Below are 14,073 nucleotides of genomic sequence, written 5' to 3'. Positions count from 1 at the left end.
ACGCTCAAAAACACCCCCTGAAGTGCCAGACCCTGGACAGCATTCTGACCCCTTTATACAATAGTAGTGCTCACTGGTGCAGGACACATAACAAATTGTTCAAATACATAAAGGACAGAAAACTGGCCAGAATGACAAATGGATGAATTCTCCTCAAAAGAAATTCCAGGAAAAATGACACCTAGAGAATTGCACACAACAGATATAAACAATATATCTGATCAAGAGTTTAACATAATAATCATAAGATTACTCGCCAGGCTTGAAAAAAGCATAGGCGGGGCGCCTGGGTGGCGCAGTCGGTTAAGCGTCCGACTTCAGCCAGGTCACGATCTCATGGTCTGTGAGTTCGAGACCCGCGTCAGGCTCTGGGCTGATGGCTCAGAGCCTGGAGCCTGTTTCTGATTCTGTGTCTCCCTCTCTCTCTGCCCCTCCCCCGTTCATGCTCTGTCTCTCTCTGTCCCAAAAATAAATAAACGTTGAAAAAAAATTTTTTTTTTTAAATAAAAAAGAAAAAAGCATAGGAGACAGCAGAGAATCTATTGCTGCAGACATCAAGGAACTAAGAAAGAGTTATGATGAGTCAAGAAATGTTGTAAATGACTGTAAAATAAACGAGAGGCAGTGACAGCAAGGAAGGAGGAAGCAGAGGGGAAAATAAGTGAAACAGTAGTTAAAGTTATGGAAAAAGAGGAAGCTACAAAAAGAGTTGAGAAAATAGGAGCCCATGAGGGGATCATTAGAGAAATAAGCGATTCAAAGAAAGGTAGTAATAGTCCATATTATCAGAGTTCCAGAGGAAGAGGAAGAGATTGAGAAAGGGGCAGAAGGTTTACCTGAACAAATTATAGCTGAGAACTTCCCTCATCTGCTGAAGGAAGCAGATATCCACATCCAGGAGGCACAGAGAACTCCCTTCAGATTCAACACGAATAGGCCTTCTCCATGGCATATCATTATGAAAATGGCAAAACACAAAGAAAAAGAGAGCCTTCTGAAAGCAGCTAGGGACAAACGGGCCTTAGCCCACAAGGGTAGATGCATAAGGGTAGTACCCACATGACCCTGTCCACTGAAACTTGGCAGGCCAGAAGGGAGTGGCAGGAAGTATTCAATGCGCTGAATAGGAAAAACATGCAGCCAAGAATCCTTTTTCCAGCAAGACAGTCCATCACTCAGAATGGAAGGAGAGGTAAAGGCTTTCCCAGACAAACAAAAACTGAAGGAGTTCATGACCACTAAACAAACCCTGCAAGAGATCCTGAAGGGCATTCTGTGAGCAGAACACTGCAAAGACTACAAAGGACTAGAGACATCACCAGAAGCATGAAACCTACAGATAACACAATGACTAAATCCATAGCTTTCAATAATAACTCTGAATGTACACAGACTAAATGCCCCAATCAAAATGCATAGGATATCAGAATGGATAAAAAATGAGACCCATCTATATGTTGTCTACAAGAGGTCAATTTTAGACCTGAGGACACCTTCAGCTTGAAAGCCAGGGGATGGAGAACCATCTATTATGCTACTGGAAGTCAAAAGAATGCTGGGTAGCCATCCTTATCCGACAAACTAGGTTTTAAACCAAAGACTGAAACAAGAGGTGAAGATGGGCATTATATCATAATTACGGGGTCTATCCAAAAAGAAGAGCTAACATTTGTAAATGTTTATGCCCCCAATGTGAGAGTACCCGAATATATAAACCCATTAATCATAAACATACATGATCTTATTGGTAAGAATATGGTAATTACAAGAAATTTTAACACTCCACTTAAAACAATGGAGAGATCATGTAGGCAGAAACTCAATAAAGAAGCAATCAATGAAGAATTTAAAGACCCAATGGGCTGGACAGATATATTCAGAAATTTTCATCAAAGCAGCAGAACACATTCTTCTTGAGTACACATGGAACATTCTCCAAGATTGATCACATGCTGGCTCACAAAACAGCTCTCAATAAATATAAAAGAATTGAGATCATACCATAATCTCAAAGCTAGGAAACTTGAAATCAACCACAAGAAAAAATTTGGAAAGCCTCCAAATGTAGGGAGGTTAAAGCACATCCTACTAAAGAATGAATGGGTCAACCACGCAACTAAGGAAGAAATTTAAAAAATACATGGGAGCAAATGAAAATGAAAACATGACAGTCGTACCTCTTTGGATGCAGCAAAGCCTGTCCTAGAGGAAAATTCATTGCAATCCAGGCCTATCTCAAGAAACTAGAAAAATCCCAAATATAAAACCTAACTGCACACCTACAGGAAGTAGAAACAGAAGAGCAAAGAAATCCCATTGCATGCAGACGAAGAGAAATAATAAAGATGAGAGCAGAAATAAACAATATGGAATCCAAATAAACACAGTAGAACAGATCAATGAGTCTAAGAGTTGTTTTGGAAGAAATAAACAAAATTGATAAACCCCTAGCCAGAGTGCTCAAACTGAAAAGAGAGAGAACCCAAAGGGATAAAATCATGATTGAAAAAGGTAAGAACAAATCTAACACCACAGAAACGCAGACAATTATTAGAGAATACTATGAAAGTATATGCCAAAAAATTGGACAACCTGGAAGAAATGGACAAATTCTTAAGCACCCACACACTTCCAAAACTCCTACAGGAAGAAATAGAAAATTTGAACAGACCCATAATCAGTGAGGAAATTGACGCAGTTATGAAAAATCTCCCAACAAATAAGAGTCCTGGGCCAGATGGCTTTCCTGGGGAATTCTACCAGACATTTAAAGCATAGTTAATAACTATCCTTCTCAGCTGGTTCCAAAAAAATAGAAATAGAAGGAAAGCTCCCAGACTGACTCTATGAAACCAGCATGACCTTGATTCCCAAACCAGACAGAGACCCCACTAAAAAGGAGAATTACAGGGATGCAAAAATATTCAACAAGATACTAGCAAATCGAGTTCAACAGTATATTAAAAGAATTATTCACCATGATCAAGTGGGATTCATTCCTGGACTGCAGGGCTGGTTCAATACTTGCAAGTCATTCGGTGTGATACATCAGATCAATAGAAGCAAGGATAAGAAACACATGATCCTGTCAAATGATGCAGAAAAACCATTTGACAAAATACAGCATTCTTTCTTCATAAATACCCTCAAGAAAGTGGGGATAGAAGGAGCATAACTTAACATCATAAAAGCCATAAATGAAAAGCCCACAGCTAATATCATCCTCAGTGGGGGAAAATGAGAGCTTTCCCCATGAGATCAGGAACAATACAGGGATGTCCACTCTTTCCACTGTTGTTTAACATGGTGTTGGAAGTCCTAGCCTCAGGAATCAGACAACAAAAAGAAATAAATGTATCCAAATTAGCAAAGAAGATGTCAACCTGTCACTTTTTGCAGAGGACATGTTACTCTACATAAAAAACCTGAAAGACTCCATCAAAAACCTGCTGGAGCTGACCCATGAATTCAGCAAAATTTGAGGCTATAAAATCAATGTACAGATATCAGGTACATTTCTATGCACCAACAGTGAGGCAGCGGAAGGAGAAATCAAGAAATCAATCCCATTTACAATTGCAACAGGAACCATAAAATACCTAGGAATAAACTTAACCAAAGATGTAAAATACCTGTATGCTGAAAACTATAGAAAACGTATGAAAGAATATGAAGGATACATGAAGGAATGGAACAACATTCCATGCCCATGGATTGGGACAACAAATATTGTTAAAATGTCAGCACAACCCAAACCAATCTACACATTCAATGCAATCCCAATCAGAATTGCACCGGCATTCTTCTCAGGACAGGAACAAACAATCCTAAAATTTGTACGGAAACACAAAACACCCCGAATAGCCAAAGTTATGTTGAAAAAGAAAACCAACAGGGGAGGCATCACGATTCCTGACTTTACCTCTACTACAAAGCTGTAATCATCCAGACAGTAGGGTACTGGCACAAAAACAGACACATAGGCCAATGGCACAGAAGAGAGAACCCAGAATTGGACTCACAAATCTATGGCCAACTAATATCCACAAAGCAGGATAGAGCATCGTATGGAAAAAAGACAGCCTCTTTAGCAAATGGTGCTGGCAGAACTGGACAGCAACACGCAGAAGAATGAAACTAGAGCACTTTCTTACACCATCCAAAAAGTAAACTCAAAATGGATGAAAGACCTAACCGTGAGACAGGAAACAGTCAAAACCCTAGAGGAGAAAGTAGGCAACAACCTCTTTGACCTCAGCCACAGCAATTTCTTGCTCGACCTGTCTCCAAAAGCAAGAGAATTAAAAGCAAAAATGAACTACTGGGACCTCATGAAGATAAAAAGCTTCTGCACTGCAAAGAAAACAATCAACAAAACTACAAGACAAGCAACGGAATGGGAGAAGATGTTTGCAAATGACCTATCAGATAAACGGTTAGTATCCAAAACCTATAAAGAATTTTCAACACTCAACACCCCAAACACAAATAATCCAGTGAAGACATGGGCAAAACACATGAATAGACACTTTGACAAAGACATCCAGATGCCAACAGACGCATAACAAAAATGCTCAGCATCACCATCATCAGGGAAATACAAATCAAAACCACACTGAGATACAACCTCACACCAGTCAGAGTGGCTAAAATTAAGACCTCAGGCAAAAACAGGTGTTGGTGAGGATGTGGACAATGGGAACTCTTGCACTGTTGGTGGGAATGCAAACTGGTGCAGCCACTCTGGAAAGCAGTGTGGAGATTTCTCAAAAAATTAAAAACCGAACTACCCTACGACCCAACCGTAGCACTACCAGGTATTTATCCAAAGAACACAGGAGTGCTGATGCATAGGAACACATGCACCCACATGTTTATCGCAGTGCTTTCAACAAGAGCCAAATTATGGAAAGTGCCCAAATGTCCATCATGTGACAGATGGATAAGGAAGATGTGATTTATATATATGGTGGAATAATCTTGGCAATGAGAAAGAATGAAATCTTGCCATTTGCAATAACATGGATGGAATTGGAGGGCATTACGCTAAGTGAAAGAAGTCAGAGAAAGACATTAATTTTTTTTTAATTTTTAGGTAAGTTGATTTATTTATTTTCAGAGAGGGAGACCATGAGCATGGAATAGACAGAGAGAGGGAGAGAGAGGATCCCAAGCAGGATCTGTGCTGTCAGCACAGAGCCTGATATGGGGCATGAACCCACGAGCCATGGGATCATGACCACAGCAGAAGCCAAGAGTCGGATGCTCAACCAACTGAGCCACCCATGTGCCTCTAGATCTCATTCTTTTGTGAATCACAAGAATAAAAGGTACACTACAGAAATTATACTCACTGATATTGTAATCATGTTGTATGGTCACAGATGGCGGTTACAGTTGTGAGCACAGCACAGCATACAGGGTAGCTGAATCAATGATGTACACCTGAAACTAAGCACATTGCATATCAACTATATTTACATTAACAAACTCATTTTTAAGAAAGATGTCATTCCTTTTTACGGCTGAGTAATGTAGAACTAAGATTGTAACACAAGTGTCTGAATGTATCAGGATGGGTGTAAATGTCCTCACTTTTGAAATACAAATTTTATTTAAGGGGTTGTTAAAAGTCACAATAATAAGTAATATGAAGGCTGTGTGTATGCTGCTATGCGTTCATGGATCTTTGTACACGCACAAGCATTGTGGGGGTTGTGCATAGTTACAAGTGATTGTCACTTAGAAGTAAATTCAAAATCGTCTTGAGGTGCCTCAGTGGCTCAGTCTGTTAAACGTTGGAGTCTTGATTTGGGCTCAGGTCAGCATCTCACGGTTTGTGAGATTGAGCCTCATGTTGGGCTCTGGGCTGACAGTGAGGAGTTTGCTGGGATTGTCTCTCTCTGTCAACCTCTCTCTCTGCCACCTTCCCCGCTCATGTTCACTCTCTCTCAAGATAAATAAATAAACTTAAAAAAATTTTAAAGTGTCTTCTCACTATGATTCACCTTAAGAATAAGGGTTATACCCTGGGGAGACATTTAAATGCTACTTTTCCAATTAAAAACTTCAAGCAGACATTGCTAGACATAGCTTTGGAACAACACATAAGATAAAAGTTAACAAAAGCAAAATGAACTATTGAGACTTCATCAACATAAGAAGCTGCTGCACAGTGAAGGACACAATCAACACAACTCAGAGCAGCATATGAAATGGGAGAAGGTATTTGCAAATGGCATTCAGATAAAGGGTTACTATCCCAAACCCATAAAGAACTTATCAAAATCACTAGCCCCCCCCCACAACCCCGAATAATCCAGTGAAGAAATGGGCAGAAGACATGAATACTTTTCCAGAGAAGACATCCAGATGGCCAACAGACTCTTCAAAAAATAATCAATATCATTCATCATCAGGGAAATGCAAATCAAAACCACAATGAGATACGACCTCACACCTGTCACAGTGTCTGAAATGAACAAGTCAGGAAACAACAGATGTTGGCGAGGATGCAGAGAAAGGGGAAGCCTTTTGCACTGCTGGTGGGAATGCAAACTGATGCAGCCACTCTGCAAAACAGGATGGACTTTCCTCAAAAAATTAAATATAGAACTACCCTATGACCCAGCAATTGCACTACTGGTTATTTATTTAAAGAATACAAAAATGCTAACTCTAAGGGGCACATGAACCCCAATTTTGAAAGCAGTACTATCAATAATAGCCAAATTATGGAAAGAACACAATTGTCAATTGACTGATGAACAGAGAAAGAAGATGTGGTATATACACACACCGTGTCTGACAGCTTTTTAAAAAATAATTCTCAGGGTGCTGTGTGGCATCACCAGTTAAGCATCCATCTCTTAATTTAGGCTCAGGTCATGATCTCACAGCTGAGTCCCATGTTGGGCTCTGTGTTGACAGTATGGAGTCTGCTTGGGATTCTCTCCCTCTCCCTCTCTCTCTCCCCCTCCCCTACTTGTGTTCTCGGTCTCTCTCCAAACAAATAAATAAACTTAAAAAAAATATTCCCTTGTTGGAGTGCCTGGGTAGTTTACATGGTTGAGTGTACCACTCTTGATTTGAACTCAGGTCATGGGTCCCCAGGGTTCTTGGATCAAGCCCTGCATTGGGCTCCATTTTCATCATGGAACCTTCTTAAGATTCTCTCTCTCTCTTTCTCCTTCTGCCTTTCTCCCCCACTTGCACTCTGTCTCTTTCTAAAATAAAAATTAATAAATAAATAAAATGAATTAAAAACAATAATTTTCTTGTTTTTTAATTGAGATACAATTAGCATAACATTATATTAGTTTCACAGATACAATATGATTCGATAATTGTGTAGATTGCAAAATGATCACCACAATAAACATAATTAACATCCATCACCATAAACACCTAATAAATTATTTTTGTGATGAAAAATTTTCAAATTACTCTCTTAGCAACTTTCACATAGGCAACACAATATTATTAACTCTTGTCACCACGATGTACATTATACCTTTATGACATTGATTTTGTAACTGGAAGTTGATAGGTTTTGACCCCTTTTACCCATGATGCTCACCCCCACCCTCCTACCTGGCAAGGAGAAATCCATTAAATCTCTTCTCTGTATCTATCAGCAATGGTTTTTAAAACTTCCTTAGATATGTGAGAATATACACTATTTGTCTCTATTTCTCTGTTTGATTTATTTCACTTGGTGTAGTGCATTCAAGATTCACCGATCACGCAGCAGATGGCAAAATGTCCTTTTTTATGGCTAAATAATATCCCATTGTATATAGATACCACATCTTTGTTTCTTTTTAATTTAAATTTTAGTTAGTTAACTTACAGTGCAATATTAGTTTCAGGAGTAGAATTCGGTGATTCATCACTTACATAGAACACCCAGTACTCATCAGAACAAATGCTCTCCTGATACCCATCATCTCTCTAGCCCATCCCCACCCACCTTCCCTCCATCAATGCTCAGTTTGTTCTCTATGGTGAAGAGTCTCTTGTGGTTTGTCTCCCTTTATTCTCTTCCCACCCCTTCCCATATGTTCATCCATTTTCTCTCTTAAATTCCACTTCTGAGTGAAATCATATGGTACTTCTCTTTTTCCGATTTATTTCACTGAGCATAATACATTCTAGCTCCATCCACATCATTGCAAATGGCAAGATATCATTATTTCTGATGGCTGAGTGATATTCCATTGTATATATATATATACCACGTCTTCTTTATCCACTCACCTATCAATGGACACACCTGTTAGAATGGCTAGAATCAAAAAGACAAGAGATAAATAGTGGTGGCCAGGATGTGGAGAAAGGAACCCTTGGGCACTGTTGGTGGGAACATAAATTGGTGCAGCCCCTGTGGAAACAGTAGGCTGGGTCCTCAAAGAATTTAAAACAGAACTACCATATAATCCAGCAATCCCACTCCTGGGCTTTTATCCAAAGGAAATGACCCATTATCGGAAAGAGATGCCTGCACTCCCATATTCATAGCAGTATTATTCACTATCCCAAAGTATGGAAACAACCTAAGTGTCCACCGGGGAATGAATGCATAAAGAAATTGTGGTGTGTATATACAATGGAATATCATTCGCCTTTAACAAAGAGGAAATCCGGTCATTTATGACAACATGGATGTACCTGGAGGACATTAAGCTAAGAGAAATAAGCCAGACAGAGAAAGACAAATACCACGTGGTATCCTTCGCATGTAGGAGGGAAAAAGTACAACTCATAGAAACAGAATAATAAAAAAGTGTCTGTCAGGGGCTGGGGAATGGGAGGGGGGAATAAAGCGAAGTTGATAAAATGGTACAGACTTTCAGTTATAAGACGAAAAAGGTCTGGTGATCTAACATGTAGCATGGTGACTATCGTTGGTACCACTGTATTGTATAGAGAATAGAACTTAAATATTCTCACACAGAAGCAAAAAGATAAACATAAAGATGGATGTGTTAATTAACTAATGGGCAAATCCTTTCACAAGGTATATGTGTAACATGCCGTACACGTTAAAAATCTTAGTTTTATTTGTCAATTATGCCTCCTTAAAGGTGAGGGGGGAAAGACGAATGTTTTCGTTAACAAACAGCAGGTTTTAAACAGCACATTTAAGAACCATTATAGCAAAAGGTTATGTACTGGGGCTATGGAAATTTTTGCATAATAAAAACCACTTATTAAAAATAACACAGAAAAAGAATGTGATCCTTGAGCAACGTCTTGAATTAGTAATGGAACATGGTGTATGGGAAAATAGGACAAGAGAGTACCTTCAAATGAAGCAAAGCAATAGAATCATAAATGCATAATAGAACGCTGGCCCCAAGCTGATATGGTGTAACCAGTGGTTAACACATTGTGAGTTTCTTCCCACAACTAGAGGGTCCATAGAATAAATACTACTTCATATGTTAAAGTTGTGCCTTTTATTTAATCTTGGAGTCAATGGTTGCCATAACGATTTTTAAGCAAGGAATGATGTGGTTGTGTTGCTTTGAGGAAAAATAATTCAGATAATGCTGTAGAAGCTTAGAGTTGGTTTGGTTCGAAGATCGCTTAAGAAATAAATTAAATGGTTTGGGCAAGGATACAAAGATCTTACTGACACATGGATAACAACTGACAAATGTGTGCTGGAGAGTGAGTGTATTCTAAAAATATGTCAGAGAGAATGAACAAGGCTTAGGTTCAGTGTTAGGATGAAAATGGAGGGAAGAATCAAGAATACTTAAGGGGAGGGGTGCTTCAGTGGCTCAGGTGGTTAAGTGTCCGACTCTTTGTTTCGGCTCAGGTCATGATCCCATGGTTCATGAGATCAAGCCCTGCATTGGGTCCTGTGCTGACGGCATGGAGCCTACTTGGAATTCTCCTGCTCTCCCCCTCTTCCCCTTCCTAGCTAATGCTTTATCTCTTTCAATCAAAATAAATAATTTAATTAAAAAAATAATAGTTCAGGGGGTTCTCACTGAGGTTACTGAGGGTTTGGTATTGAGATTCTGAAATCCTAACCTGTAGAAAAGCATTGTTTTCAGTACATGAAACATCAGAAATTTTAGAGTTCACAAATAATTCACAAGTATATAGCCAAGATTCCATTTGCTTTACGATGGAACTCAAGAGGGGGTGTAAACTGTGGATGTGGATTGCAGATTTATTGACAAAGATTTCTAGATAGACGGTAGTTCAAGCCATGGAAATGGCAATGTATCTCAGGAACAGTGTAGAGACAGAAGAGAAGAAAGGATAGAACGTTAGGAAATCAAAATATTGAAGTTTGTGCCCAGGTAGAAAGAACTGAGAATCAAGGACCCACGAAATAACAGGAAAAGAGAGAGAAGCCAATGGACAGCACAGTTTCATGAAGGATGGGATGTGCTTAACGCCATATTACACCAAGTAAGACAACGGTGAGCTCATCTGCTTTGTGCAATGGAAGAACAGTAAAGGTTTTACAGAAAACCGCTTCAACAGAGTGGTAGGGGGAGAAGGAACAAAGAACATTTGAAAGTGATGACAGAAGGAGAAAGAGCATGAATACTTTGTGTCTGGTCACAAAAAGATGAAATTAATGGAAGAGGACAGCTAGAAGAAAATGGGGCAGAGAGACGGTCTTAAGTCCAATTTTATTTTTCTTATAGGATAGAGGAGCATATGTTTAGATGATGAACAAACAGATAGTGGGATATAAGAAGTTGAAGAACGAAGAGAGATCACAGGGTAAAAAGGTCTCATAAAGTTGGAAGGTAATAGAGTTGATTACACCATTGGAAAATAATTTTCTTCAGTGACTCAGTCACAAAGAAAGGATATGACTAACATGAGGGGGAAAGGCTCAGGAATTTCCTCTTCTAAGTAGGAAAAGATGACAGTTCTGAAAACAAGGGGGGACTCTAAAGACTGGCCCTGGGGATATAATGTACAGTATGGGAGCTACAGTAAATAACACTATCTTGTATACTTGGAAATTGCTAAGAGAAGAGATCTTAGGAGTTCTCCTCACAAGAAAAAAAGGCCACTATGCACAGGAACAGATGTTACCCAGACTTCTTGTGGTGATCATTCCACAATATATACCAGGGTCGAATCATTACGTTGTATGCCTCCAACTAAAAGTACGTTGTATGAAAATTGTACCTCGACTTGTACCTCAAAATTGTACCTAACAAAAAGTAGTCTAACCAATAGTATTAAATAGTATTGGTAAATGGAAGTTAAGAAGAGACAGTCGTTTCACTCCTAGTCAATTTGGTGGGAAAAGATTGACTACCTGCTCATCTCCAGAGCCTTCCTTCCTCTTTGGCTGCCTCTGGGGAGCCAAACCCTGTATACTTTGACTGAGGCTAATGAGTTACATTGGGCAGGACCCTCCTGGGGCCACTAAAAATTCACAAATCCTCAGTCCCTAGAGCACGTACTTTGACTTTGGTGGCTTACAAAAAAACATCCCTCAGATATAATATTAGCCCTTTCATTCATGGGCAGATTTCAAAGTGTGTTTAGCTGCAGGCCCCACTGTCCACGCTAAACTACACCTCCTCGCATGTGCCAAAACACTCTGCAATGAGTGGACAATCTTCCAGGTAAACCCTGGGATGAGAGAACCTATGCTAACAGTAATGATGGAGAGAAGCGTTACTACCTAAAACAGACCGTGAGCAGTGAGTAATTGTGTCTGCCCTTGCCTCTCAGAGTCACCATTTTCAAGGTTTGTCCTGTTGAAAGTTGCCATATTGTAAATTCACGAATCTGTTTTTATTCTAAGGGTTCTGTTCTACCTATTAGATCCCCTAACACTTTCCTACAGATCAATGACCACACACCACTGGGAAGTGTCTAAGTGTCCTAGCATTCACGGGGACAGTGGTCATATACTTTCATCTGCAGGACCTTCACTTTCCCATCCATATGCCAATCTCTTCACTTCATACAACTGTAGTGGTTCTTTAAAGACCAGTGGCTGCTTCCAAAAGTTAGGTGGATATCTGCAATCTTTGTTATTCTTCCTTGGAAAGAGAGGCCATACTCTTACTCTAACACTCATTCAAATGTTACTAAGAAGATGTGAGATTATTTCCTTTGCTGCTGATTCCTTACACCCAGGAAGTTGATGGTGCTGCCTGCAGAACTGGTGTCTGTGGGTGAGTTGCTCTTTCCTGACAGTAAGTTCTAGATGGAGGAGCAATGTGACCTCCAGGTTAGCTGATTACCACGTCACTGGAGAGTGAAAGACTGTCAGTATTTTCTCTTCCAGCTCAAACCAAATGCTCGGCGGCAGATCCCACAAGCATGGAATCTGTGTTTATGTTTCAGATCTGTGAGTGTAACAAACAGGTCTATAGGACAATTGCCTTCATTGGATATTCACGCCAGATACGGGGAGTCAGTGTTTCCTACTACTGTAGGCTTCTGCTCCAGGAATAAGAGAATACGAGAACTTGAAATCAGATAGAACTCATACCTGCATCTTGGTCTTACCACTGCATGCAGGTATTTATTTGTAATAAAGAACTGTTATCATTTCACAGGCATATGTATATTCTACTATTGCAATTCGGTTGAATTGTGACCCTTGCAAACCTCCCCTACCAGAAAAGTGGTTGAAACCCTAAACCTCAGTTCAGGTTAATGGGACTTTATGTGAAAACAATTTTCTGCAAACATATTCAAGTTCAGATGAGGTTACACTCAATCAGGGCATGCTCTAACACAAAGTGACTGGTATTTCTATAAGAAGGACAGAGTAGACAGGTGAAGGAGAATGCCATGCCTACAGAGGCAGTAGTTGAAATCCTGCAGCCACAACTCAAGGAAATCCCAAAACTGCCAGCAAACAAGCCACCAGAGACTTGAAAGGTCCAAAGATGTATATTCTCCCCGACAGGTTTCAGAGGTCCTGCCAATATCTTCGTGTTGGACTTGTGTCCTCCTGACATATGAGACAGTGCATTCCTGCTGTCCTGAGGATGGACCTGGTTAGTGGAGCTTGGTTATCAAGACTAGGAAAATAATACAGCATATGGAAATTCATGTGAAAATGTCTATGTCAACTTAATTCTTCCCTTCTAGGCACAATGCATTTTACACGCTTCTTAGCAGAATCTATGGTTTCTTGGTTCCGATCACTTTCTCTACATCCCTGAGAAGAACAAAATCATTGAGAATCAAGTTCTTGGCTGAGTGATGAGCTGTTTTGTTGATCTCCCAGAAATAGCAGCCTATTGTAAACCCTGTGGGAGCCTTCTTCTGGGCACCACGATGGCCTGCAGAAGCCCCTTCTCTCACCCTTACAGCACATGGAGAGAGGGAAGAAGCAGAGGTAAGCCCCAAAAACATGTGACAAATTCTACTGACTAGTGCCCTTTGTATGATTCTGGATATTTGGGACCAAGGCCTGATCATGTGGAAGATATAGACATTAAGAGCCATGCTGTTGCTACAGACAAGCAAGGACTGAGGAGGCTTCTTCAGTATGAGACAATGGATCCATTGGAACATAAATCTCCCAGGGTTCAACAAAGAGCTAAAATCATCATATCTCCTATTTCCTATTGAAAGCTAGAAACATCATGTCGTTTATTTGAAGGGGACAGTTGGGGTGGGAGAGTAGTCTTGAGAATCTCAAAGCTTATTACTGGTACACTTATACTTATGATCCTGGTATTCTAATTCTTACTTTACTGCATTTTTAAACTTATTTTCTCAAATTCATTATACCCTTCAGCAACACAGCAACAAGAGCCAAAGAAGAAATGAAAGGATTTAGGAATAAAAGGATAAATGGAACAAGAATCCTAAAGGAAGCATAATAGAGAGGTGACCGGAGCTCCTCTTGGCTCGTCATTGATTTTGCTACTAGAAAAGTTACTTTTAAAAATATAGAGTTCTGCAAGGTTCCATACAACATAGCATTTGGGGAAAAAATCCTAGAATTTGAATAATCAAGACTATCTACTTGTTGTTCAGGATTTCCTTTGCTTTGCTAAGGTCTCTGAGTGTCTATAAACCATAGACTCATTTTCAATAACGTGTTCAAGTTCA

This window comes from Leopardus geoffroyi, chromosome B2 (genome assembly GCF_018350155.1).
Source record: "Leopardus geoffroyi isolate Oge1 chromosome B2, O.geoffroyi_Oge1_pat1.0, whole genome shotgun sequence".
Taxonomy (NCBI): Eukaryota; Metazoa; Chordata; class Mammalia; order Carnivora; family Felidae; genus Leopardus; species Leopardus geoffroyi.
The sequence above is the reverse complement of the archived record's forward strand: the minus strand, read 5'-3'. Positions refer to the sequence as shown.